The sequence below is a fragment of the Spermophilus citellus genome (assembly GCF_964194105.1).
Source record: "Spermophilus citellus genome assembly, chromosome: 15".
In the NCBI taxonomy this organism is placed as follows: Eukaryota; Metazoa; Chordata; class Mammalia; order Rodentia; family Sciuridae; genus Spermophilus; species Spermophilus citellus.
The window spans coordinates 21552775-21579680 of record NC_138195.1 but is presented as its reverse complement, the minus strand read 5'-3'; the positions used below and the strand labels follow the sequence as shown (position 1 = coordinate 21579680).

Sequence of the window (26906 nt, the reverse complement as noted above, 5' to 3'; positions counted from 1 at the left end):
TTTTTTAGGGATTGGCTAGCTTCACTAAGCATAATCTGCTCTAGTGCTGTCCATTTCCCTGCAAATTCTATGATTTTGTCATTTTTTATTGCTGCATAGTACTCCATTGTGTATAGATGCCACATTTTTTTTATCCATTCATCTACTGAGGGGCATCTGGGTTGGTTCCACAGTCTAGCAATTGTGAATTGTGCTGCTATGAACATCGATGTGGCAGTATCCCTGTAGCATGCTCTTTTAAGGTCTTCAGGGAAAAGTCCAAGAAGGGCAATAGCAGGGTCAAATGGTGGTTCCAATCCCATCTTTCCCAGGAATCTCCAAACTGCTTTCCAAATTGGCCGCACCAATTTGCAGTCCCACCAGCAATGTACAAGTGTACCCTTTTCTCCACAACCTCTCCAGCACTTGTTGTTGTTTGACTTCATAGTGGCTGCCAATCTTACTGGAGTGAAATGGTATCTTAGGGTGGTTTTGATTTCCATTTCTCTGACTGCTAGAGATGGTGAGCATTTTTTCATGTACTTATTGATTGATTGTATATCCTCCTCTGAGAGGTGTCTGTTCAGGTCCTTTGCCGATTTGTTGATTGGGTTATTTGTTATCTTATTGTCTAATTGTTTGAGTTCTTTGTATACTCTGGATATTAGGGCTCTATCTGAAGTGTGAGGAGTAAAAATTTGTTCCCAGGATGTAGGCTCCCTGTTTACCTCTCTTATTGTTTCTCTTGCTGAGAAAAAACTTTTAAGTTTAATTAAGTCCCATTTGTTGATTCTTGTTGTTAACTCTTGTGCTATGGGTGTCCTATTAAGGAATTTGGAGCCCGACCCCACAATCTGTAGATCGGATCCAACTTTTTCTTCTATCAGACGCAGAGTCTCTGGTTTGATATCAAGTTCCCTGATCCATTTTGCGTTAACTTTTGTGCATGGCGAGAGAAAGGGATTGAGTTTCATTTTGTTGCATATGGATTTCCAGTTTTCCCAACACCATTTGTTGAGGATGCTATCCTTCCTCCATTGCATGCTTTTAGCCCCTTTATCAAATATAAGATAGTTGTAACTTTGTGGATTAGTCTCTGTGTCCTCTATTCTATACCATTGGTCCACCCGCCTGTTTTGGTACCAGTACCATGCTGTTTTTGTCACTATTGCTCTGTAATATAGTTTGAAATCTGGTATCGCTATACCGCCTGATTCACACTTCCTGTTTAGAATTGCTTTTGCTATTCTGGGTCTTTTATTTTTCCATATGAATTTCATGATTGCTTTGTCAATTTCTACAAGATATGCCGTTGGGATTTTGATTGGCATTGCATTAAACCTATAGAGAACTTTTGGTAATATCGCCATTTTGATGATGTTAGTTCTGCCTATCCATGAACAGGGTATGTTTTTCCATCTTCTAAGATCTTCATCAACTTCTCTCTTTAGGGTTCTGTAGTTTTCATTATATAAATCTTTCACCTCTTTTGTCAGGTTAATTCCCAAGTATTTTATTTTTTTTGAGGATATCGTGAATGGAGTGTTTTTCCTCATTTCCGTTTCAGAAGTTTTGTCGCTGATATACAGAAATGCCTTTGATTTATGCATGTTGATTTTATATCCTACCACTTTGCTGAATTCATTTATTAGTTCTAGTAGTTTCTTTGTAGACCCTTTTGGGTCTTCCAGGTATAGAATCATATCATCTGCAAATAGTGATAATTTAAGTTCTTCTTTTCCAATTTTTATGCCTTTAATTTCTTTCGTCTGTCTAATTGCTCTGGCCAGTGTTTGGAGAACTATATTGAATAGAAGTGGAGATAGAGGGCATCCCTGTCTTGTTCCGGATTTTAGAGGGAATGCCTTCAACTTTTGTCCATTCAGAATGATGCTAGCCTGCGGCTTAGCATAGATAGCTTTTACAATGTCAAGGTAAGTTCCTGTTACCCTAATTTTTCTAATGTTTTGAACATAAAGGGTTGCTGTACTTTGTCAAATGCTTTCTCTGCGTCTATCGAGATGATCATATGGTTCTTATCTTTAAGTCTATTGATGTGGTGAATAACATTTATTGATTTCCGTATGTTGAACCATCCTTGCATCCCAGGGATGAATCCTACTTGGTCATGGTGCACAATTTTTTTGATGTGTTTTTGTATTCGATTCGCCAGAATTTTATTGAGGATTTTTGCATCTAGGTTCATTAGAGCTATTGGTCTGTAGTTTTCTTTCTTTGAGGTATCTTTGTCTGGTTTCGGAATCAGGGTGATGTTGGCCTCGTAGAATGAATTTGGAAGAGCTCCCTCTTTTTCTATTTCCTGAAATAACTTGAAAAGTATTGGTTTTAATTCTTCTTTAAAGGTTTTGTAAAACTCCGCTGTATACCCATCCAGTCCTGGGCTTTTCTTGGTTGGTAGTCTTTTGATGGCTTCTTCAATTTCATCCATTGATATTGGTCTGTTCAAATTGTGTGTATCCTCCTGACTCAGTCTGGGCAAATCATATGACTTAAGAAATTTATCGATGTCTTCACTATCTTCTATTTTGTTGGAATATAGGTTTTCAAAATAATTTCTTATTGTCTTCTGTATTTCTGTAGCATCTGTTGTGATATTGCCTTTTTCATCCCGTATGTTAGTAATTTGAGTTCTCTCTCTTCTTCTCTTCGTTAGCATGGCTAAAGGTCTGTCGATCTTATTTATTTTTTCGAAAAACCAACTTTTAGTTTTGTTAATTTTTTCAGTAGTTTCTTTTGTTTCAATTTCATTGATTTCCACTCTAATTTTAATTATTTCTAGCCTTCTGCTACATTTGCTGTTGTTTTGCTCTTCCTTTTCTAGGGCTTTGAGATGAAGTGTGAGCTCATTTATTTGTTGGTTTTTTTCTTTTTTTGAGGAATGACCACCAGGCGATGAATTTTCCTCTTAAAACTGCTTTCATTGTGTCCCATAGATTCCGATATGTTGTGTCTGTATTTTCATTTATCTCTAAGAATTTTTTAATTTCCTCCTTTATGTCTTCTGTAACCCATTGATCATTCAGTAACATATTGTTCATTTTCCATGAGATGTATGATTTTTCCTTCCTTCTTTTATCATTGATTTCCAGTTTCATTCCATTATGATCAAATAAAATGCATGGTATTATCTCCACCCCTTTATATTTACTGAGGGTTGCCCTATGGCATAATATATGGTCTATTTTTGAGAAGGATCCATGTGCTGCTGAGAAAAAAGTATATCCATTTGATGATGGTTGATATATTCTATATATGTCAGTTAAGTCTAGGTTGTTGATTGTGATATTGAGTTCTATAGTTTCTTTATTCAATTTTTGTTTGGAGGATCTGTCCAATGGTGAGAGAGGTGTGTTGAATTCACCCATAATTATTGTGTTGTGGTCTATTTGATTCTTGAACTTGAGGAGAGTTTGTTTTATGAAAGTCACAGCAAAATAATTTGGTGCATAAATATTGATAATTGTTATGTCTTGTTGGTGAATGGTTCCTTTTAACAGAATATAATGTCCTTCCTTATCCCTTTTGATTAACTTAGTCTTGAATTCGATTTTATTCCTAATGAGGATGGCCACCCCTGCTTGCTTACGAGGACCGTGTGCATGGTATGTTTTTTTCCCAACCTTTCACCTTCAGCCTGTGTATGTCTTTTCCAATCAGATGTGTCTCCTGGAGGCAGCATATTGTTGGATTTGTTTTTTTAATCCATGATACCAGCCTATGTCGCTTTATTGGAGAGTTTAGGCCATTAACATTCAGAGTTACTATTGATATATGGTTTGAACTTCCATCCATGTTTGATTGTTTATCCTTTTTTTTTTTTTAATATTTAGTTTGTTTCTCCATGATTATCTTTCCCCTCACCCTCTGTCTTTACTGAGGCACTTCCCACTGATGGTTTTGGTTATTGTTTTTCATTTCTTCCTCGTGTAGTGTTTTGCTCAAAATGCTTTGCAATGGAGGTTTTCTGGCTGCAAATTCTTTTAACTTTTGTTTATCATGAAAGATCTTTATTTCGTTGTCATACCTGAAGCTTAATTTTGCTGGATACAGAATTCTTGGTTGGCATCCATTGTCTTTCAGTGTTTGAAATACATTGTTCCATGACCTTCTTGCTTTCAGTGTCTGTGATGAAAAGTCCATTGTTAACCGTATTGGTTTACCCCTAAATGTAATCTGTCTCCTTTCTCTTGTAGCTTTTAATATTTTCTCTTTGTTCTGTATATTGGATATCTTCATAACAATGTGTCTTGGCGTTGGTCTACTGTGATTTTGTGTGCTCGGTGTCCTGTATGCATCTTCAATTTGTATATCTGTTTCCTTTTTTATTTCTGGAAAGTTTTCTGTAATTATTTCATTCAGCAGGTTTCTCATTCCCTTGGTGTGAATCTCTGTACCTTCTTCTATCCCGATGACTCGTAAGTTTGGTTTCTTCATGTTATCCCAAATCTCTTGGATGTTTTTCTCATGATTTTTTACCAGCCTTTCTGAGTTGGCTAGACTCTTTTCAAGATGGTATATTTTGTCTTCATTATCTGACGTTCTGGTTTCTACTTGTTCCACTCTGTTAGTGATACTCTCAATTGAGTTTTTAATCTGGTTTATCGTTTCCTTCATTTCTAGAATTATTGTTTGATTATTCTTTATAATCTCTATCTCCTGATAAATATGCTTGACTTCTTCTTTTAGGTGTTTATGTAACTCATTCTCAATGTGTTCTTTCGCTGCTTGAATTTTCTGTCTTGTATCCTCTTTGATGTTCCATTCCATCTGTCTAAGGTGTTCCTTGAGGTCTTTATATGACCATTTTTCTGATGACTCTAGGTCCTCCTGAATATTTAGGCTGTCCTGCATTGTTTGTACTCCTTTTCTTCCTTGTTTCTTGAAGCTGGTCATGTTGCTTCTTGTTCTGATTGACTGCTGGGTTACTGTTTATTCCTATAAATTTATTTGATGCTAGGGAGGAAAGGTATTAGAAGGGAAGGGAAGAAGTCACTAAGGAGAATGAGAGTAGGCAGGTAGAATTCAAGGAAGGGGGATAAGAAAAATGAAAAGACGAAAGAAGAAAGAAATAGGAACTAAAAAAGAACAAAAATTTTAAAAAAATATTAATAATAATTAAAAAAAATAAAATTAAGATTAGAAAGAAAAGAAAAAAAAAGAGAAAAAAAAAACAAGATAGAAAAATGAAGATGAAAGAAAAACCCCAATCAAGGAAAAAAAAAAAAAAAACCTAATAAATGCCGTCTTAGAGTTTGATTAACTTCTCTTCCACTAGGTGGCGCTGTGCCCACCAGGTCAAGTCTTTCCTGTCAGTACGCGGGAACCAATCACTGTGCAGCAGCTCCTCCCAGACTGGGCGAGTCTCCAAACCTGAGTGCCTAGGGCCTCCTCTTGTGTCCAATCCCTTCCACTTTTCCTCTAGCCAGGCCCCTCTCACCACAGTACTGGCTACAGGCCCTGTCTGCTGCTCCTGGGAGCCCTGTTTTCATGAACGACTGGGCTCACTCCTCCAGATTGCCATTCCCTCAGACCCTAAGCTTGTAGAGCTTGGTGCTGAGAATCCTCAGCGAATTTTACTTGCCCTCCGGTAGCCACGCCCCCGTAGCTGGTGCAAGAGACCTCAGCAATCAGCCCTGGCGGGAGCGGCATTCCCGCCCCACCTCTGACTCCCTCGGGCTGGCTGTAGCACTCACGGGAGAGCTGGGAGGGGCTCTTAAGTGTTCCCCAATGCGTGGAGAGGGAAAGCCAGGTGTCCACACACCTGTAGCAGCAGGCTTCAATGAAGTTATCTCCTGCGCTGCAGCCCTGCGACTCCAGCCCTCTGCCACAGTGGTGTCCTCTGCAAACGGCGACAGTTCGCCTCCCCCTGCCGGGCGACCAACACCACGGGCGGGTCCCCACTGTCTCCCAAGCCCCACCTGGACCTTGCGGCCACTACCCACAAAGGCCCGGCAGGCATCCACCTCCGCAGGATGAGAAGGGCTGACCAGCCGCCTCGGCTGGATGGCTTAATGCTGAGTCGCCGCTGTCAGTCTCAGCGTTTCAGACGCGGCGGTGCGGGAGAGGCTTACTCACTTCCCGCCGCTATCTTCCTCTTCTCGCTATTTCGGGATGATGGCGGGGTGCTGGCTCGCACTCTCCGTTGTGTCTCTGCCTCGAGCTCCCACGCCTCTCTCCTCCACGGCCTCCACAGCCAGTGCTGCCCTGGTCGCTCTTTCCGCCCCCGGCGTTCCCGGCTTCTAGCCAGCCGCGCCGCGTCCCGGTCCGTGTTTTTCTCCAGCGGCGCCCGGGGCCGGGGAGGCGACGGCCGGCAAGTACCACAGTCCTCGGGCCCCGAGTCCCAGAGGCCACAAACCCACACTTCTAATAGACCTACCAGATCCCGGCAGGACCCCTCTTCATGGAATTTTGCTAGGAGTTCCTCAGTGTGAAGACTGCCGCTGTTCCAAAGGGTCTTTTTGATCTCGTTAATTTGGAGACATTAGAGTCACTGCTTTCTCGTCGGCGGCCATGTTCTTGATCTATGAATGGTTTTTAAATTGTTTAATAATTTAATGTTACAGAGATTGTTATTTGCTTTCTATGCTTTGGACATAAGTTTATAAAAGTTTTAAATGAATTTGTTATATTTTCATAAAAAACCAATAGTATCATAAAAATATAAAAAACATATTTTAAGAAGATATTCAGTGAGCTAGTCATTGTGTTAAGTAAATACATTATACGAAGCTTCTCATTTACTATTCCAGTGACTCAGGAGATTATGATCATGGCCACATTTTTACATTTAAAATTGAGTCACTGATAATAAAATTGCCTAGAGTCACATTACTAGTCACAGTCAGAGCATGGAAACGGATCTGTGCTGATTCCCCATCTTCACTGTCCATAGTGGTGGCCTACAACATGGGACACATAAGTACTTCAAACATGGCTATCCTGAGAGGAGCTGTGATATAAAATGTATACTGATTTCAAAGTCTTAGGGAAAAAATAAAAGGAATGTAAAATGGTTCATTAATATTTTGAAGATGATTCCTATTGAACTGATTCTATTTTAGATACAGTGGGCCCATGCTGTGAGGATTGCATTGTTGTGAGAAAAGCATCATCGAGCATACTGACACAAACATGATAGTGTAAGTCAACCAGCCCCTTAATGTGGTTAAGAAAGGTAGTAAATACGAGATGTATAGACTCCTCCTAGGGTAACATAGCACACTGTTTTATGGTAAACATAAGTAGAAGACAATGCAATCTAAAATAAAGATAATAAAAACAAAGAATATAACTTGGTAAACTCCACCAGTAACATAGTTTTTATTATCATTATAAAGTACTAGGCACTATATATCCTTGCATGTGCTCTGCTTTTACATGACTTGATTGCACCAGATTTGTTCATACCTGCATCACAAGAACATGTGAGAATGCCTGGTACCTTGATGTTATGAAGCTATGTCATCTGCAATAGAACTTTCTCAGCTCTATTTTGATTTCATGGAACTACTATCACTCTGTTGCATGGTCCGTTATTGGTCAATTGTCTTTGTATGACTATAGCCAGAGAAGTAAAGCACTACCTAGAGAGCAGGTACCTGGACTCTGATTACACCTGCCTCAGGACCACTGCCCCTAGAATAGTTCCACTGAATATAGAGCCTGAAAAGAACAAATAACCACAGGCTCTTTGTAAGGACCCGACTTTGCTAATGACATTAATTAATCTCACCAGGTCACCACTGATCTTTGGGACAAAGGAGTTGGAGTTGTTTTTTTTTTTACTTACATCTTACCTGGCTAAGGTACATAGAGATCCATTACACCAATCCAGAGAGGTCTGAGTGTTCCTTTGGGTTGAGAGGATTTCAGTGCATGAGGCTCCCACTCTCTTAAAATCAGTCAAATACTACAATATTCCTATAAGCCTCAGGGTCAGATTCGCCCCATTGCCAAGAAAATGGAATTTTGTCATTACACGTCACAAGTCTTGCTGTAAGAATGTGCCTTTGCCAATAGACAGTGAATACTAAATGATGAAAGTTGGGGTTGAAGGTCAGGATTGGGGGACAGTTATTATAGGTTGAGGACAAATGGAGTTCTCAGACCTTTTAAAAGTGAAGCCACAGATTGGTTTTATCTTAGGATTGAGAACTCACTGATAAATTATAAGAAGCAAACTGAATCAAAATAAATCTATTTGTGAAAGAAATAGTACTTGGAAAGACGGTGAATGTTAGACATACCAATGAGAGGAACCAGAGCTTTTCATACATTTTTTTCAAACTGTTTTATAGCGTCACTTATCTGTAGTCAGCCAGAGCTGTTCTGTTTGGGAAAGGAGGGAAGGAGATAAGGTTTATTATGGGCAAGGTTTTTATTTGGTGGGGAGTGGAGGGAGAAACAGAGGAAATTACAGGTTGAGTATAAATGTGTTTATGAATTTAAACTGTTATTTCCCCTGAAATATCAAATTTAATGGATAATGCCCATCTAAAACCACTTTGCATGAACATAAAATATAATTTTGAATGTCAACATTTTATTGTAATTAATATACTATTTCAAAATATTTTAAAAATTACCTTTCCATAGTTAACTGCAAAGAGCAACTGAGTGAATCTCTTGCATAAATGGAACTCCTCCCCATCAAAATTATTGTTGCCTCATTATGTTGGCCCACTAGAGAGAAGACCCACTGGAAAAAGTCATCATGTATTCAACCCATGAGCTGCTCAGTTTACCAAAGGAGAGAGAAGATCCACCTCATGCAGAGCCAGATACCAGAACTGCATTCCAGGAGTGAAGGTGATAAGTCTATCACCTTGCCCTTCAGGAGCTTTTAATCTTGGATTCATGGAAAAAAAGACATGTACATTTTTGGTAAAAGATAATGCGGTTATGAAAAATGTACAAAAGAAAGCAGGAGAAGATTTTTTAGACCTATAGTATTTACCAGTTTTTATGAATCAGTGGGTATCACCATCTATTCTAGCTGGTGAACTCTCCTGGGTTCACTAATCCGAGTATTCCAATAACTTAAGAAAATGGCAAAGAAAGCATGCAAACACACAGAAGTTCCTTTTCAAAAGCCGAAACTGCTCTCTGACCTTAGGGTTCCATGGAAAAATAGAGAGCCATGGAATTTTTTATTCTTATATAGGGGACACACAAGGGGAGGCTCCATGGAACATTCTATCCCCCAAAGGGCAAAGGGTTAAGATTACAAAGTAACAGGTGAGTGAGTGTAACTCAACCCTAGCAGGTGATGCCTACTCCTGGAGCCACACCTCATTTTCCAAGCAGAGGTAATGCCCAAGTCACTGCAGAATGCAATCATTGTTCAGAACCTCTTGCTCCAGGACGTAAAGGCATCTGCATCCAGGGTAGCTCCCGACAAGTGGGTATACTAGTTTGCTAGGGCCTAAAAAAACTGGTGACTTAAACAAGTTAATTCAATTGTATTAGTGTTCTGAGGATTAGAGGTCCAAAAACCAGGTGTTGGCAAAATGATAAGTTCTTCCTGAGGGCTCTAAGGGGAGTCTGTTCCATGCCTCCTTAGAGGTTCTGGTGAATTGCTGGCAATCCTTGGTGTTCTCTGACAGAGTGATCATGCTCATCTCCACCTTCATCATTCCATGATATTCCCCCTTCCCAACTCCTATATTTCCCCTTTTGAAAAAAGACACAATAATATTAGATTACAATCCACTTCAATAGGCCTTTTTTCATGATCTGCAAATACCCTATATTAGTCCATTTGAACCACTTAACTTGATTGAATAATTTATAAACAACAGAAATTTATGTCTCACCTTCCTGGAGGATGGGAAATCCAAGATTAGGAGCCATCAGATTGGATGTTGGTGAAGCCCTGCTCTCTGCTTTGTAGATCATGACCTTTTTGCTGTGTTGTCACTCAGCTGAAGATTCAAGGTTGATTCCTCCAGCCTCTTTTATAAGGGTACTGATCCCACTAATGAGCGTGGACTCTGATGACTTGGTCACTTCCCACCTCTTATTACTCTCCTACTAGGAATTAGATTTCAACCAATGAACTGGGGGAGGGACCCCAGCATTTAGGCCATCCAGATCCTCTCCAACTGAAGTCATATGCACAGGCACTGTGGTTAATGCTTCGACATCTTTTGCAGGACACAATTCAATCTGTAATGGTGGGGACTCTGCAAGTAGAAAAAGGGAGAGACTTTCAAGTAGAAATGAAAAGTTAAAGACATGGTGCATGCCAGCATCTCTTGATCATCTCAGCTTCTCTGTACTTGGAAGGTTGAAAAGGAACCCCCCACCCCACCCCAAGAAGCATTCTCGGGTCTTGAAGCAAGGCTCAGGGATCTGATTCTGTCTTCCTTGTGCTCTTATCATATATTCTCTGTGTCCCACACTGTTCATGGAGAGAATTCCTTTAACTTTCTTTCAGATCTTTTTTTTTCTCTTGAAATAATTTTAATGTATCTATCAGACCATTTTACTCTTTAATTTTTGTCTAAGTAAAAAATATAAATGCCATTTCCTGAGCATCCTAGATATTGTTTTCCTTCCTTTAATTCTCTTTCCTGTTTGAAGTGTGTTTGCAGTTTCCTGTTAGCTCCTAATATTTTATTCTATCCTCAGCATTTGTTTATATTGAAATACAAAATTCAGGAGACCCTCTATGTAAGGATAATTAATATTATAATAAATCCATTTGAATTTAATCCAGTTAAAATGAGCACAAAAAGTTCAGCCTCCACAAATTATGAGGTTGGCTTGACAGGTTGAACTAAATGATGGAATTATACAGGGATGAATGCTGGGGTGAAGACTCATTTAACAATTTGTGAGTTCCTTAGTAAATATTGTTGTTGTATGATGGTGACTTTTGCTTTCCTGTGTAGACTCAGAACTACAGGGCCTTAGATAATGAATTCTTGAGTAAGAAGGAGCCCCAGTGGTATTGTGAGGTTGGTTTTTAGAATGAACAATTAGAGAAACCACACTTGCATTTGTCACCTGAGGGCACCACATGGAGTCTGATTTGCATATGCTGAGTATACAGTTGTGTGCAGCTTGAAAAGCTATTGTTCCTGTATATGACTTACAGGTGCGTGTTTATGTATGTGTATAAACCCTACATTTCTTGATTTATGTAAGTTATACTTACAGACAGAATTAGTGGTAAAAAGGAGATATTTTCAAGAGGTATAAAATCTTAGCCCACATACCTGGAGGGGGGATCAGATTTAGAGACACCTTCTGGATCATTTCCTGTCCATCATGAACACACATTTTTTTTTATCTTCAATATGGTTATCTCCACAGGGAAATGGTGTCATAGAACTACAGCTGTGATTTTCTTTTGGGACCATTTTGTTCCATTGCCACAGTTTACCAAGACTTGCAGAAAGTCTTCTAACATTCTAAAGACTGCTTCAGTTTCCAGAAGAATTCTCATCAAGCTGCATTGTGCGTTGGAATGTGAACACTAGCTGCCTAGTTAGTAGACATCATGCAAGCCAGCACATTTTCCTATTCTGTGTCTCTGGGGACAAGATGCACAATTTCCTTTTTAAAGGACGTGTGTGATGGAAAGGGTGAAAGAGCCTATGCTCCAAGGAAGACTGTTTCCATTATATCCTCCAAAACATGTGGGCAGCAAATTCCAATCCACCAGTTGAGAACTGCAATGAATAAAGAAAGTGGCCTAAGGATAAATTCCTTAAATTCAAATCTCAGGGCACAGGAAAGATCCAGAGTCAGCAAGTCAATGAATGCCTCTGGCTAAGGCTGGTTTTGCTTAAGGGAGTGGAGTAATCTAAAAGGTTTATTTTGTTTTCACTTAAATACTGGCTTTAGGAGAAAACCACCACCACCTGTCATTTTGTGCATCAATTATATGCTGCATATTAGTCTATATACTTTGTGCTCACCTATTTAATGCCGAAACAAATATGTGAGGTATGTAGTACTTTCTCCATTTTATTCGGGAGGAAAATGATTCAGGGAAAAAATGGTAATTGCCACTGTTTAAACCCAGGTGTACTCAACAGCCAACCACAAGGCCCCCTGTATACTGTGGCCTGAGGGAAAAGGAGAGTCCCAAGCCAGGCCACCTGCCAAAAGAATTGTACTAACGTTGTTTTTTGAAATTTCTCCATAATGTTACCTTCTCTCATTTGATCCATTATAAAGTGAAATATATTAATGCAAACAAAAGGGAGAAAGTGCTTTGTATAATAGCAAAGGAAATACTCCATGGAAGAGCTTGGAGACTCAGAGGAAACACTTTTCTGATTTTTATTTAACTAAAGATTGATCTTGCCCTCAAAAATGACCACATCTGGGTTTGTAAATACAGAATGTAAAAAATGTTAACATCCCGTAGAATAGTAACACACATTAGAACCAAATCTAATTGCTAATGTTCGTTAACTTATTGCCCCTGTCACTCCACCAAATGCCAGATATGTATAGTTCAGTCTAATATTTAATGGCTACACTGCCTTAGGTTTGAAACAGCCCATTCTTCGCAATCTTCCTATAATGAAGGCAATCCTAGACTCAGATTGCAAGTAAGGTATTTGCCAGTTTCTGGAGTAAGGCTGAAATTATAAATCTAAATCCAGGCTGAAGTGGTAGAGGATAAGGCAGCACTGGGGAGAGTAGCTTACACTGTACTTTGAGAGGTGACATCCTCTTCTTAGCATGGTTCTACATATACAAATGTCCGCTAGACATCTCTCCTTGGATCTTTTATATGGTTAAATTCAATAAGTCTCATTCTGAGTTTGTCATCCCCCATTAGGAGCATCACCATGAAGTCCTTTGAGTGTTTTCACCCTAAGGTTCACCTCTGTTTATTTCTGTCTGCAAAACTGTGACTACTGTTAAAACACCCATCATTCCTCACCTGAGCTGACATTAATGTCCCTCGTTATCCCTTTTCTACCACGCGGCCTGCGCAGTGGTTTCATTAATGAGGTTCTAGGCATTAAGTTAGTTAGAAGAGATCAAAATAAAACACATAAACCAGTACCTTATTTTACATTGCTAGGTCCAAGACGGCTCACCTCCCTGGTTCCCGCCTCCAGCCGCCCAGCAGGGCAGCGAGGATTACTCTGGGCTAGCAGGAGAGAGAGAGAGGGAACACGCCGGGGAGTAGCCTTTTATTTGGGGGACAAGAGATTCAGGGGAGAATTCCATCCAATGAAGGTTGAGGGGGGGCTGCACTCCAAGGTCAGGGTCAGTGATTGGGTCCCCGGGGTCAGTGGTCAGGCACACCCCCACACGGATGGGCTCTCTCATCAGGAAAGGGTCGGGATAACTCCGACACAGCCAGAGTGCCTCAGGCCCTTAACGGGAGTCACCCAATCACGTGTCAGAATGGCTCCCCACACCCTTTGTTGTTCTGCTAAGCTGCTTGTGCTCCAGATTCCTGAACGTGCATACCACTTTCTAGTTTACCTCAGGGCTTTTGTATAAGTTATTTCCTTTTTTGGACAACTCTCAATATCCTAAAACTTTTGTCTAATTGACTCTTATATTTTCTATCTCTGGACTCTGTGAAGAGGTGGATGCCCCATATGATATGCCTCTAAAGCACTTTATACTTCCTCCTTCTAACATGTTCTATAGTCAGATTTTCATATTTACTATTGTATTGACTTAATTAAGGGCTGTGTACTCTAGACAATAACGAAGCTCATCCAGGAGCGTCTATGCCTAATTATTCTTTTCATTCCTAGCATCAAACCTAGTGTCTGCATACAGTTGGCACTAAAAGTATATATATTTTAAAAGAATAATCAATTTCTCTTCAAAGGAAGGACAGTAAGAGTAATTTGATCATTTAATATCTTCTGTATACTTTTGTTTAGAGAAAAAAATAAAGACTTTATCTTTGGAGATTGGATAAAGAGAAAATGCCTCCTTCCTGAGGTCAGAGGGCATCCCTAGACCAGGTTGGTGTGTGTGTGGGGTTCCTATAGAAAAGAGTTTGTCTACTATATGATTAACCAATGCCTATTGTCACAAGTAGACTTGAAATATTTCCCCAAAGTTTCACTTTTGTGGTTATTTTTCTTACTTTTAACTTAAGCTTTATCTTTCACTAAATTTTTCTGTTAGGTGGTGTTGGATATTATCAAAAAGGCTAAAAATATGAAGCTTTATCTTTGAGAGATACTTTAGAATGTGTTTCCTCATATATTCTAGAAGTTTATTAAGGAAAAAGTATTTATTGAACAGTTTCTACAGGTTAATCAGTGTAATGCTATGATGGGAAATACCAGAGGTCCTTAAACAAGGGTACTAGCATTCCTATTTGGTGAGAAATTAAAGTACAAAGAAGTTAAATGACCAGACAAAATTTTAAGTGATAAGAAATGGTCAAACTCAAATTTAAATTTAGATCTCCCTGATTCTAGATCCCTTACATTTTCTGTTATAGGATTCCAATTCACAGACTTTTCACTTGCTCATGAACAAGCTCACTAGGCATTTTATCTTACTGTTAAGCTCTTTTTGGACCCAGAGCCCAGAAAATTATAGTAAATCTATGGTGCTACCTTAAGAAATCATTACTAAAATAAAATGTTTAAAAGGACAGGTGGATTCCTATGCAAGATTTCATCTATCATACAGTTAGCGAGTGTGTTTTATAAGCCAAATACTACAGGTTTCAGGGGGACAGATTTTGTTTTCTTAAAGTGTATATATAGCAGATAGTAAACGATTTATTTTAGATAATTCATTACACACACACACACATATACATATATATATATATGTATATATATATGTATGTATGTATGTATGTATATATTACCATTGCTTTAATCAGATGAGGAAATTGAGGTTATATAAGTAAAGGAATGCACTGTGCTCACTCATATGAAAAGTGGTAAAAGGGCTGTGTAGTGCTCAACTTTAATCCCAGCTATTTGGGAGGTTAAGTTGGGAGGATCACAAGTTTGAGGCCATCCTAGGAAACTTAAAAAGACCCTGTCACAAAATAAAAAGGGATAGAGTAGAGCATTTGCCATGCTTATGCAAGGCCCTGGGTTCAAACCCCAGTATTCTAAGATAATTTTTAAAAATTGGCCAGAAGTGAAATACAATACTGCCAGCCTCCTGGCCCTTCATTGCCTTGGAGTTCTTGGGTAACACTCCATGAATCAAACACATTAGTCCATCACCTTAGCTATACCTGGGTCTGTAAATTCACTTGCAGTCTTCGTGCTTTTAATTTCACTCTTGATTTAAACTCAGAATTGATTTTTTTTTGCATTTTCCCAGGCTGCTTTTGACTAGCTTCAAATAGGAAGAAACATACCACATAGATTTTACATGGAAATCAATTATTCATTTTAGTGGGAACAGTCTTATTTTTGTTCACATTTTAATAGATACTATTGTCATCTTCAAAATCCTTTTTAGTGGTAGAAACAGGGTGGGGAAAGTTGTCACAATCAATTCATGATTATTCCACTGTAGTCATCAACTCAACAATTAAATAAAATGGACGGCTTGGGAATTGGCATAGCTATTTATTTGATTCCAAGTTCAATTGGAAAATTTAATGAGCTTATACACATGGGGTAGAAAGGAGGATTTTTTTTTAAGATGTCAGTGTTCAAACAAGGACTTGATGATATATTTTGTAAGCCTCTGATGTGAACCTTTCCAAATTTAAAATATTCACTCATTATTGCTGTGGCCCCATGATTGCCTCTTTTCTTACACTGAACATGGAAATAAAGCCTAATAGAAATAAGGCATTATCTACATTTCTGAGTTTTTATTCAGCCTGGAATATCAGAAAACATGAAGTAAACTTGAGAGAACATTTCTAAAACACTAGATTGCAATACATTTCAACAGGATAAAGTACTAGAAAATGTGCAATCTTATTTAAAGAGAGGCTAGAGTACAAGGTTTCAGAGAAGGAAAACAGGTCCTGGAATTTGAGCTGTGTAGATTTTGATCCAGGTTTTCTAGGTCTGGTACCCATTTGCCTAATTCCCAATGACTTTCCGCAGTCCAGTTTGCTGATAGAGGAACATCACAAATAATTGGCTCTTTTCTACTGACTCTGGAAGCTTCTGGGTACATCTTGGAAGAACCTCTGAAAGTCCTGGTTTGGGGAATTCTGTGTCCATGAGTCAGCCTACAACTTGTTTTTTGTTAGCTGTGGATTGGAATCAGCACTAAATAAAACAAGGCCAAAACATAAAACTTGCAAGCACATCAGTGCGGGCATGCAGGATGTTGAGAGCAGTATGCCCATCCAAGATGAACATGAACAGTGAGAATAACTGCTTTTGGTATATCATGCTCCAGTATCTACTAAAGCCTGCAGACAAATGATTTCACCATTCTTTTTTTATGGAGCTTTGTCCTGTGAAGAGGACTTTGGGAGCACAGAGTCACAGTGAGGAGGCCAAGGTTGGATGGAAAGGATCCCCCAAAGGAGGAACCTGGGCTGGATTTTAAAATGGGTGGAGTCAGTGGCAGGTGCTCAATTCAGAAAAGAGGTTTTGTGTGCAGCCTTGGAGGACTTGGTGGTAAAGGCAATGATTCTAACTCTTAAACTTTTAGCTTGAGTTAGATCGACTCTCACCCTACTTTAATCAGAGAATCCCTGTGAGGATGTTAAATATCTGATTTACTCAGGTAACAAGTTTTAGCATGCCAGTGATGTGACTTTGGTACAAGGTGCTGGGAAAACAGTGGTGAGCCAATTAATTAATCAGTGAAAAATGCAGTCCCCTGAACCAGTGGAGCTTACTATATAGTGCACTAATTTAGGGGCTAATGACATTTAATGTGGGGTCAAAGGAGTAGTGGCACTTAGAAGAGAATAATATTCCAGAAGGAAAAATAAAATTGCATGTATCATGACTGAAAGGAGTTAAAATATTAGACATGTCAGGAAAAAAAAAAGGTAGGTGGTATTATACTGAAGTCTTTTTAGATAGTGTAAAAGGTTTGGGATAGTATTGTCAGTCTAATAAGGAGCCAATAAGTCTTGAAAAATAGAATACACATTCATGAATAAATATGTGTATATGTATATATACACAATTTAATTTATTAAAAAGTTCACATTGCTTGTGTAATTTGGTACAATCTGGCATAACCATTAACCTATGAGATGAACACTGTAATTAAGACACTGAACCATAAGTGTGAGTCTGCAAAACTTCCTCATGTCACTCTGTTATCTCTTCCCCACACCTGACCCCAGATATCACATTCATACTTTGTTCATAGAATAGTTACCACTTTCTACAATTTTGTGTAATTGGATTTATCCAACATGGGCTTGTTTTTCCTGATTTATTTCATTCATTATAATAATTCTGGGCTTCATCTATATTGTTGCTTATATCAATGTTTCTTTTTATTGCTTAGCTATTTTCCACTGTATGGATATACTACAATTTGTTAATTCACTACTCTGTTAATAGGAACTTGGCTTATTTCCAGTTTTTGGCTATTAAAGTTATTATGAATATTTGGATATGTAATTATGCTTATTAATATAATAATGAACTAAAACATTAATAATTATGAAATTATTAACATTAAATACCTAGGAATGCAATGACTAAATCATAAGGTAGGTGTGTAATTTTCTGAGGAGCTATTTTTTAAATTGGTCCATCATTTTACATTTCCATCAAAAGTATAGGAATGCTCTAGGGTGCTCATTGTTCCATATCCTTGTCAACACTGTGATGAGCCTTTTATATTAGCTGTTTTAGTAGTGATTTCATCTATAACAATATGATTTAATTTGAAACTCCATAATTACTACTTTGGGTATCATTTTAGGTACTTATTTGCTATACCTATATCTTTGGGAAAATGTCTATTCATATCTTCTCATTTTTTGTCTTCTGACCTGAAGTTACTCTCATCCTTTTCCTATAATATTGCAATTGTGTCCTTATGTAGGTAAGTGCTGTGCATTTAGAGAGGTTTTTCTTATTTATTATTCCCCATAGCTTTTGCCATATTTGGTCCAAAGGACATAAAGACATGTTAAATATTGACATTTTTTTTCTCGCTTTTAAATTGGGTTGCTTATCATCATCATCTTATTTAGTAAGAGATTTTTATAGATACAGCTCTATTGTTGGCAAAGTACTTTGCAAATATTTTTCTCAGACTGTGCCTGTATGTTAATGAAATCTTTGAAGAACAAATGTAAATGATGTTGAAGTCCACACCATTGATTTATAAACATATCATACTTTGTCTTTTGTATTTTAGGTAAGAAATTATTTCTGAATCCAAATTACTAAGAGTCCCTCCTATAGTTCCGATTTCATCGTTAAAATTTAGGTTTGTTTTTCATTGAGTTTATATTTGTGTGAGATTAGGGTTAATGTCCATTTTTCTGACTATGGCTCTACTATTATAATGTAATATTTTAAAAATATCCTTTCACTATAAAAAAATGACTTGTCAAAAGTCGCAAAAAATAATCTATGTTTGGATAATTTCTGGACTCTCATCTGTTTTGTCTAGAATTATGACAATATCATATAGCTTTGATTACATAGCTTTATTGTAATTCTTGGACTAAAGTACTATAACTTTGTTCTCGATTTCAGAAAAGCTGTTTTAACCATCATAATTCTTTATTTCTATATAATATTTAGAATCAGCTGGACAATTTGAATGACAATGACAAAATGCCTTCTGGGATTTTTAATAGGATTGTACTCAAAATATCAATTTTCTCCAAGGTGATGAATTGAGTCTTTTAGTCCATTAACATGACTGTTTAAGGTTTTTTTTTTAATTCCCTGAGTAATATTTCAAATCTTTTAGCTAACAGGACTTGTGTATGTTTTTTTTTTTTTAAGAGAGAGTGAAAGGGGAGAGAAAGAGAATTTTTTAATATTTATTATTTTTTAGTTCTCGGCGGACACAACATCTTTGTTGGTATGTGGTGCTGAGGATCGAACCCGGGCCGCACGCATGCCAGGCGAGGGCGCTACCGCTTGAGCCACATCCCCAGCCCCATTGTGTATGTTTTTATCAAATTTATCACTATGTATTTTAATTTTGAATTCTAGTGTGATAGTTTTGTTTCAATTTCTAACGTGTCACTATTAAACAGATATGACTTTAATGTTTTAATCCTGAAATTTTGTACTCAGTTAGCTTCCTACCACTTCTGTAGATTCCATCTGCATAGATGAAAAAAAGGCCTTTACAAATAGGATCATCAGACTTTCTCAATTGAAATGATTTAATTCTACTTTTCTTATTGCTTTGACTAACTATCCACCCTTCCAACTTCTTTTCAAGGGTGTACTATTCTTTGTCCCTGCTCTTAGGAACAGAATGTTCAGTTTTCACAATTATGTATATTTTTAAAGCTTTTCTTTATCATGCTGAGTGCCTTCTATGTCTAGTATTTGAGCTTAAATCAGAAATAAGATTTTATTAAAGTTTTTCATAAACTTCCAAACTAATAAATTTTAACCTATTAAATGGTAAAAATAATAATTTTAAAATACAGAAACAACTTGTATTCCTTGCATAAACTCTAGTTAGTTGTGAAGGACTGAACTTTTTAATATCTTGCTGGATTTTATTTCCTAAATTTTTGTTAAGAATTTTTGCATCACAATGATGACATCATAATTTGAATGTATTCCTTTCCTAAAAATAAGGCATGTGCTATACCTGAATAACTTTAATATGAAGGAGAAACAACCTAAAATGTTCACTTAAATGATTTCCATATTACAAGGTCAAAGATGCCATAGTTGTTGTTAGTAACAAAATACAAATCTCCCTTTGTGATTCTGACATAGATGGTCCATATTTTGAGAATTCAGTCTTCAAAGTTGAGAGTTTGAATAATTCAAAGAGAACTAGTATTTTATGTTCAGAAAGAGAAATGGGTACCGATGCAGTTAATTTTGTGTTAGAAAAGTGGCTTCATTTTTCTTATGACATGTACAGACAATGTGAGAAGGATGTGCCTGATGTTTGAATAGTGCTGGGGTCTGCATGGACCCAAAACTCTTGGTGAGATGGAAGAACTATTTCACTAGATATAATTTTGAAATGAATCTGGGAGTATAAAATAATTGTGGCTGCAAGGTAAAATGTTTTGTTTTTAAATTTTCATTTTTTGTGTGATGACAAGCTACAACCTAGGTAACAGAGGCTGAGATGTATTGTGCTAGAACCCTGGTATTGATGAGGTCACAGAGTGCATGATATACTACTTGCTTGCATATGGAAATTCTCTTTCTTGAGTGATGTCAATCATAGTAGCAGAAAGATGAATGGGAGGCAGACAGCCAAGAACCAATCAGACTCAGAAAACCATCCAGGGACATATTTACCTTGGAAGCCAACGGGGGCACAGGAAAGTTCAAATGGATATATATTTATTTTTCCAGCTCATTATTATGGACCCTACCACAGTTTCAAAATCATATGTCCTAAAGCCATGGAATGTCTTTTGATAATGAAATTTATGATTCTGATATTGATGTATGAGTTATGATTTAGCCATGTAGATGCAGGAAAAGAAAAAATAGCAACAATTTATCCTATAGAACTTGGCAAAGAAATTGAATCAAAATAATTTCTTCATGTTTTTTCCTATTCATGACAGGAACAAAAACGTTGGCTTTGAAAGTATCTTACCAGTTTGGGAGGACAAAGATGGAGATTGTTGCTGCTGTGCACTGCTAGCATCCATTCTAATTCTGTTTTTCACATTCACAGAGAGTGAAGAAGTTTATCAAAGGCAGGTGCTGTCAATTTCATGTATCATCTTTGGAATTGTCATCGTGGGCATGTTCTGTGCAGCATTCTACTTCAAAAGCAAGTAAGATCATTTCTTTCAAGTGTTAAAAGGGTATTTCTCAGAGCACTTTGTCTTTCTTTATGTTCTCAGTCTCTGCTCCAAGCAGAGAGATCCTGTGCAAATGGGTTCATTAACCATCTGCAAATGACTCAGACCTCTTAGTAGACTGCAAGGAGCATGTGAACTGGGTGTGTATGTCTGTATGGGGAGTGGGTGTTATCTTTGCACATAGCAATCATTTGTACTAGTTGATTACCTGCCTGAACTAAAGGCTTAGTGTCTCCTGTCACTAAAGTACTGACTTCGAAACAGGGGAGTTACTGCTGTGACACTAAACATTATCAACCATTACCTAGCCTTTCCTGAAAGAAACTACAGAAAAAAAAATCTCTCCTGCTATTTTTACCTGATACTCATAAAGGTTTTAGGCAAATATGAAGAATCCTAAAAAAAAAAAGTGTATTAGCTCACCAGTTGACATATATATGTTGAATTTGCCCTGAAGTTCATTTGCCAAGACACTTGACCTTTGGCAAGTGAAGGTACTTACTTTTGACTAATAAAGGAGAATAAAATACATCCATATACACACAAAAGTGTTTGTGTATGTATTTTTTTCCAAATTAACTGATAGTTATTTTAAGTTTAGATTACATCATTTCCCTAAATAAGAAATGCAGATAAAAACATTAGCCTTTTCAATTCTTGAGCCTTCAAAAGTTGGCTCAGATTTTACTCCTACAGCTTGTCTGGAATCTAAGCCAACATGAAATTGCTTTTCATAGGAACTATATTTTTCTAACCATTTGCTCTTCTAAAAATGAATCAGTTTCCAGATAAAATATATAATACCTGTCTGCATGTTGTGTATGTTAATTAAAAACAAAATAATTACCCCTTAAAAATAAATGACAAACTCAGTAAACATTATTTTAAAATTATTTCAGGATTGCTATAAAAATAGTACACAGAATTCCTATACAGCCTAGACCCAGTTTCCTCTATTATTAATATATGGTGCATCTGTCATAATTTATGGAATAATATTGATAGAAAATCCATACTTTCAGGTATCTGTAGATTTTTGTTTGTTTACCTACTATCTCTTTCCTTATTCCATGGCCTCATCCAGAACACTATATTTTATTAGCCAAGATGTGCCGAAGAAATATGATGGCTATGACAATTATAACTTCCTGAACTGGAAAGTTAGAACTCTTTGTCAGGCACACTGAGCTTTTCACACTTTATATCACAGTTGTCAAAACAATCTGAGTGGTGCTTTTTATCGAACTGGAAAATACAGTATTAGTCAGCTTTTCATTACTCTAACAAAACACCTGATAGAATCACCTTATGAAGAGGAAACAATTATTTTGGCTCACAGTTTTGTAGTTTACAATCCATGATTAAATTACCCATCACTGCTTTTGGTCCTGAGGCAATACATCATGGTAGGAACATGTGGCGGAGGAGGTCTGTTTCTCTTAAAGCTGAACGTTGGAAAAGAGAAAAAGAGGAAGGAGTGGAGTCCCACTCTCCTCTCTGAGGGCATTGCATCAATGACCATAAGACCTTCCACAAGGCCCCACCTCTCCTAATAGCATCAGTTAGGAGACAACCCTTTACTCCGTAAGCTTTTGGGAGATAATATTTCAAATCCAATATAGCAGATAATATTAAAATTTATTTTGAAATATCAACTTTTCAAAACGGCAAGGTAGAAAACTGCAGATACAGGGCTCTGAATCACAGTAATTTAAAATAGGTTTTGAAAGTGAAACAAAAGTGTAATTGACAAAACTTATTTTAAATTACTGTGCCATATTGGCTTATAAAGTCCTCCAAATGATGAAACTCCTCAGAGCAACTTAGGATTTCCCTCTCTGGTGGAGCCTCGAGCACTTTAGGGAGGTCACAAGGCTGTAGTGGTCAGGATTTTACACCAATCAGCCACAGTGGGAGTTTCTTAGCCTCAGTTTCCTTTTAGGTGAAATATGCACCAAAACAACATCTACCTTACAGAAGCACGTTAAAGACTGAATGGGATAATGCTATACAGGTCACAGCACAGTGTTTGAAAGATTAAATACTCCACAATGGCTCAGTATTTTTAACACCTATAGTTTTCCACTCCAGGACTTAAAGACTATGTTGCTACAAAGTTAAGAGCATACACCAGAGGATGTGAAGGATAATCACACCCAGCAGAGTGTTAGAAGGGTCTCCTGGTAAGAACTGCAGATGAGCAAGAAATAGTGTATTTAACAATAAGCAAATTACTATTAAGAAGCAGTTAATCATTTATTTTTAGAGTATAATTTGTAGTTGTACCACATTTAAGTAAAAGACTGATTATGGTAATCACAAGAATGGAGAACAGCTGGATAACTAAAGAACTTCTGTCTTTAGGGCTGTCAGTCTCACTCTCTGGGCCTCCAGTAGGCTCTGAGACCATCATCTGTTCCTTGGGCTCAGCGAGGGTTCAGGGAATTTATTGGAAACACCATTCAATGCCAGGTTCTTCCTGGGAATCTCAGAGGACCAAGCGGGTGGAGGAGTACTCATTGGAATATTTTTCTTCTGTCTGCTCACCCAGGACACATTTTTTGAAAAAAAATAATGATAATAGTGATGCCTTTCCAACTGGAATGCCATTTCTCATTAGAGACCTAGAGTTTATATTTCCTTCTCTTATAATTTCTGGAATAGTCTTCCTTTATTTTTGACAGAAATGCCTTGCCCCCGCCCCAACCACTTAGTCCACACTGCTGAAAACAATACTGATTTTTGTAAAACCCTGGCAAAAGGCTTCTTTTGTGAATTCTTGGATTTGTGTTTACATTTCGGAATGTTTTGCTAAAACAGAATAGGCACCCACCGACTTGATCGGCCTTTGCTTTCATGCATAAAATATGGTTATTTACATGTGATACTTTCTTTTGACTCCAGTTTATGGCCCACAAGTATTCCAGTATTCAGTGGCCTATCACTGGTACCCAAATAAGTCCATTGGTAAACTGGGATGTAGCATCCTGGCCAGTGAGAGTTGGGACTTACCACAAAGCTCATTCTCAGAGTTGTTTATGCTATACCTTGCATAATCACTCAGATTTTGCCACTCTTGTCCATTCCTCATTATGTGGCATAGCACAGCCCCATCAAAAGAAATATTACAGCAACATGTCTGAAACTTTGAAGGTAGCTAACATGATGAGCTAGAAATGAAGCATGTCTTCTTGAATTTGGAGGATTTTTCTGATGGAATTAATCAAATGCCACAATGCCAAAAGAGTAGAAAGAATTCTCATTACGTCTAGTGAGCCCATATGTATTTAATGCAAATATTAATTAATTTAAGTATGGCCAATATGATTCAGATGGAAACTATCAGTTCTTAAGGGTTTTCTCTTTACTTCAGCTTACTTAGGTAAGAAGGATGAAGTCAGCTATAGGAGTTTTTAGTAGAATTTGGAAATGACTAACTTAAATTTGGGGTAGGAGAGAAAAAGTTCCTGACAGCAAAACCTGAAATGGATGGTAATCAAAACTGGGAAAACAATAGGAAAAATTAGGAAAGGTATTACCAGTAGCAACATGCCTCTTCCTATAGCTTATCACCTATTCAGTAAGAGATTTTGCATCATCAGGATGTTCTGATATGCTATTTGACCTCAGACCCTGAGCTGCCTTTCTTGGTCACATGCCCTGTTCTGAGATAACCCACCTCTGACGACACATCAGCGTAGGGCTCACAAGACCACACCTTTGCTTCAAATTTGGGGTATAAGACCAAGTCAACTCTAGAGCTCCTGAGGGGTTGGCTAAGGTTTCCATGGAGACTGCATCACATTCTAGCTTCCCCCTTTTTCACTTTCACAGCTGCACATACCAAAGATAGTATGTAGAGTCCTACATACTATCTCCACTCCAGGGTCTGCTTCCTTAGGAATTTAGCCATTATGTTGCAAATAATGTCTATCAATAGGCTTGTGATGTCTTCTGTTTCCCAACATGCGTTTCATCTCTTTCTAATGCATTAGGTTAGAGAAACTTAGCAAACTCTCAATACTGATCTGGCTGGGCTATTGGCATTCCAAGATACAAGGCACAAATACCTCCTCTTTCCCAGAGCAACTGTTGTCATGAGAGAGCTGTTGGTATTGCACTCAGCTGCTGCTCATTTCCTCTGTTCCCATTTTCTGAAGGGAAGATGAAAGGGGGGAGAAACAAGTATGTTTTTGAGTGGAGAAGAGAGGAATTGGGGGTGGGAGGAGATGCTGGCTCTGAAATGAAAGAACACGTACCTTGGAAAATTGCCAAGTCAGCACCTGAGTGAGAAGAAGTAAAGGAAGGCACATTGTAGAAAGATCCATGAAATACGGTGGGGTGTTTTATATCAGGCTCTGAATCAGGGGATTACTGAAATGATAGGTACTCTCCTAAGAATTAAGACAGTAGAGACACTGAGTCCTTGCTTTATGACAACCAGGCTTTTACTGCTGCTTGGTGATTTAGTGGGCTGGCACTCCCAGATTTTCTGTATTCTTCTTGAATGAATCCCTGAGAGGATTTTGTGGCCACAATGTGCTTCTTAAATGCTCATATTATAAGCTCATTTTAAACAATAGGCTGCAGATTGGCCGATGATCTGCAGACAGATTATTACACCTGGATTAAAGCAACCAGAAGTGTTGGAGATAAAAGCCCCCCAAATAATTGAAAAGATAAAAATGTAAACAGCTACCAACACATTGGCAGTGTAAATTCAAAAGGGTAAATGATGCTCATAACCTCCAAATTCTTTAGAAAAGATAAGTGACTTACTTGTGAGAGATTCAATTAGTACAATATTTTCTCTGGGCAATGTTCTCATTCCTCCACAGCATCTGCCCCCAAGACTAAACTAACTGCACAATGAAGAGAAAAAGATATGAACACTTTGTATACCCTCTCACATTCAGCTGCCACCATATACATGGAAGACAAGGTAGCTCTTATGAACTCCAGTTGCACATGAAGAAAGGGAAGCTCAGAGACATTTAGATAATTATTAGGGTGGCAAGCTGGTGGATAAGAGCTCAGTTTCAGATCCCAGTCCCTGTAGTAGCAGAACAGAGACATTCATGGTAAGATTTGTCTTCCAACCAGTCTCCTTGACAGAGAACTCAGGAGAGAGGCAAACTTCAGGGAGATGATTCTGAAAATTGGTTTTCAGGGGTACTGAGTCTGACACTAATAGATAATTGCTATGAACCTTCTGGAAGATTGCAGCTAATCAGGCAAGAGTTTGTTCCACTCCTCTGGAATAGACACCGAATGAACCAAACAACAGTCCTTCCACATGTACATGCAGGATTACTTTATTTCTGAGTCCAAAAACCTACAGCAATCTCAGCATCCCTGCTTAGAAGCTGAGGATATGTAAATCTCTTAATGGTGGTTTGGTTGAAGGCTATGCTCTACCACCTACTCTCTGTGACCCTGGGCAAATGATTAAACTTCTTTGTGCCTTTGTTTACCTATCTGTTAAATGGAGACAATGTTATCCTCTCATCACATAGAATTATTGTGGAAAATAAATTAACTGGTACCTGTAGTTAAAATGAAACCAGTAGTTAACTATGAAATCATTAGTTAGTTCCTTAAAAAATAACTATTATTTAGGCTGTAGGTAATAATAAATGTACAAGACAGAAAATATACACATTTTTGTATGCAAGCCATGCATATAGGCTACACATATATCTTAGCAAAAACATATGGCCTCCAGAGTCAAGCCTCATATTTTTCCTTTAGTCACTTATCCATAGCATTTCCAATTATTTAAAAGTGAGCACTGAGGATCAGGAAACTCTTGCATTTATGGAGGCCAGGACAACACATCACGTTCCTAAGCACCATTGCTTATGAATCTCAGGATCATAATGCATAATACCAACTTTGCTCTAAATTGGAAGTATTTCTTGGTGGAGTTGAAAACAAGAGAAGGGCCGTCTTTGTTAACTGAGCTCATCTAGCTTTGGCAAATGTCAAAGACATGGGGAATGAATGAACATCA

General features: G+C 37.8%; 1 pseudogene across 1 annotated transcript in view; it reads left to right on the top strand.

Annotated features, from left to right (window-relative positions):
• LOC308634088 (pro-neuregulin-3, membrane-bound isoform-like) overlaps positions 1-26906 on the top strand; it is a 140461-nt pseudogene that overhangs the window by 54351 nt on the left and 59204 nt on the right. The window contains exon 3 of the transcript in view: positions 20764-20866. The product of the transcript in view is annotated as a pro-neuregulin-3, membrane-bound isoform-like (transcript). The remainder of the gene's footprint in view (positions 1-20763; positions 20867-26906) is intronic.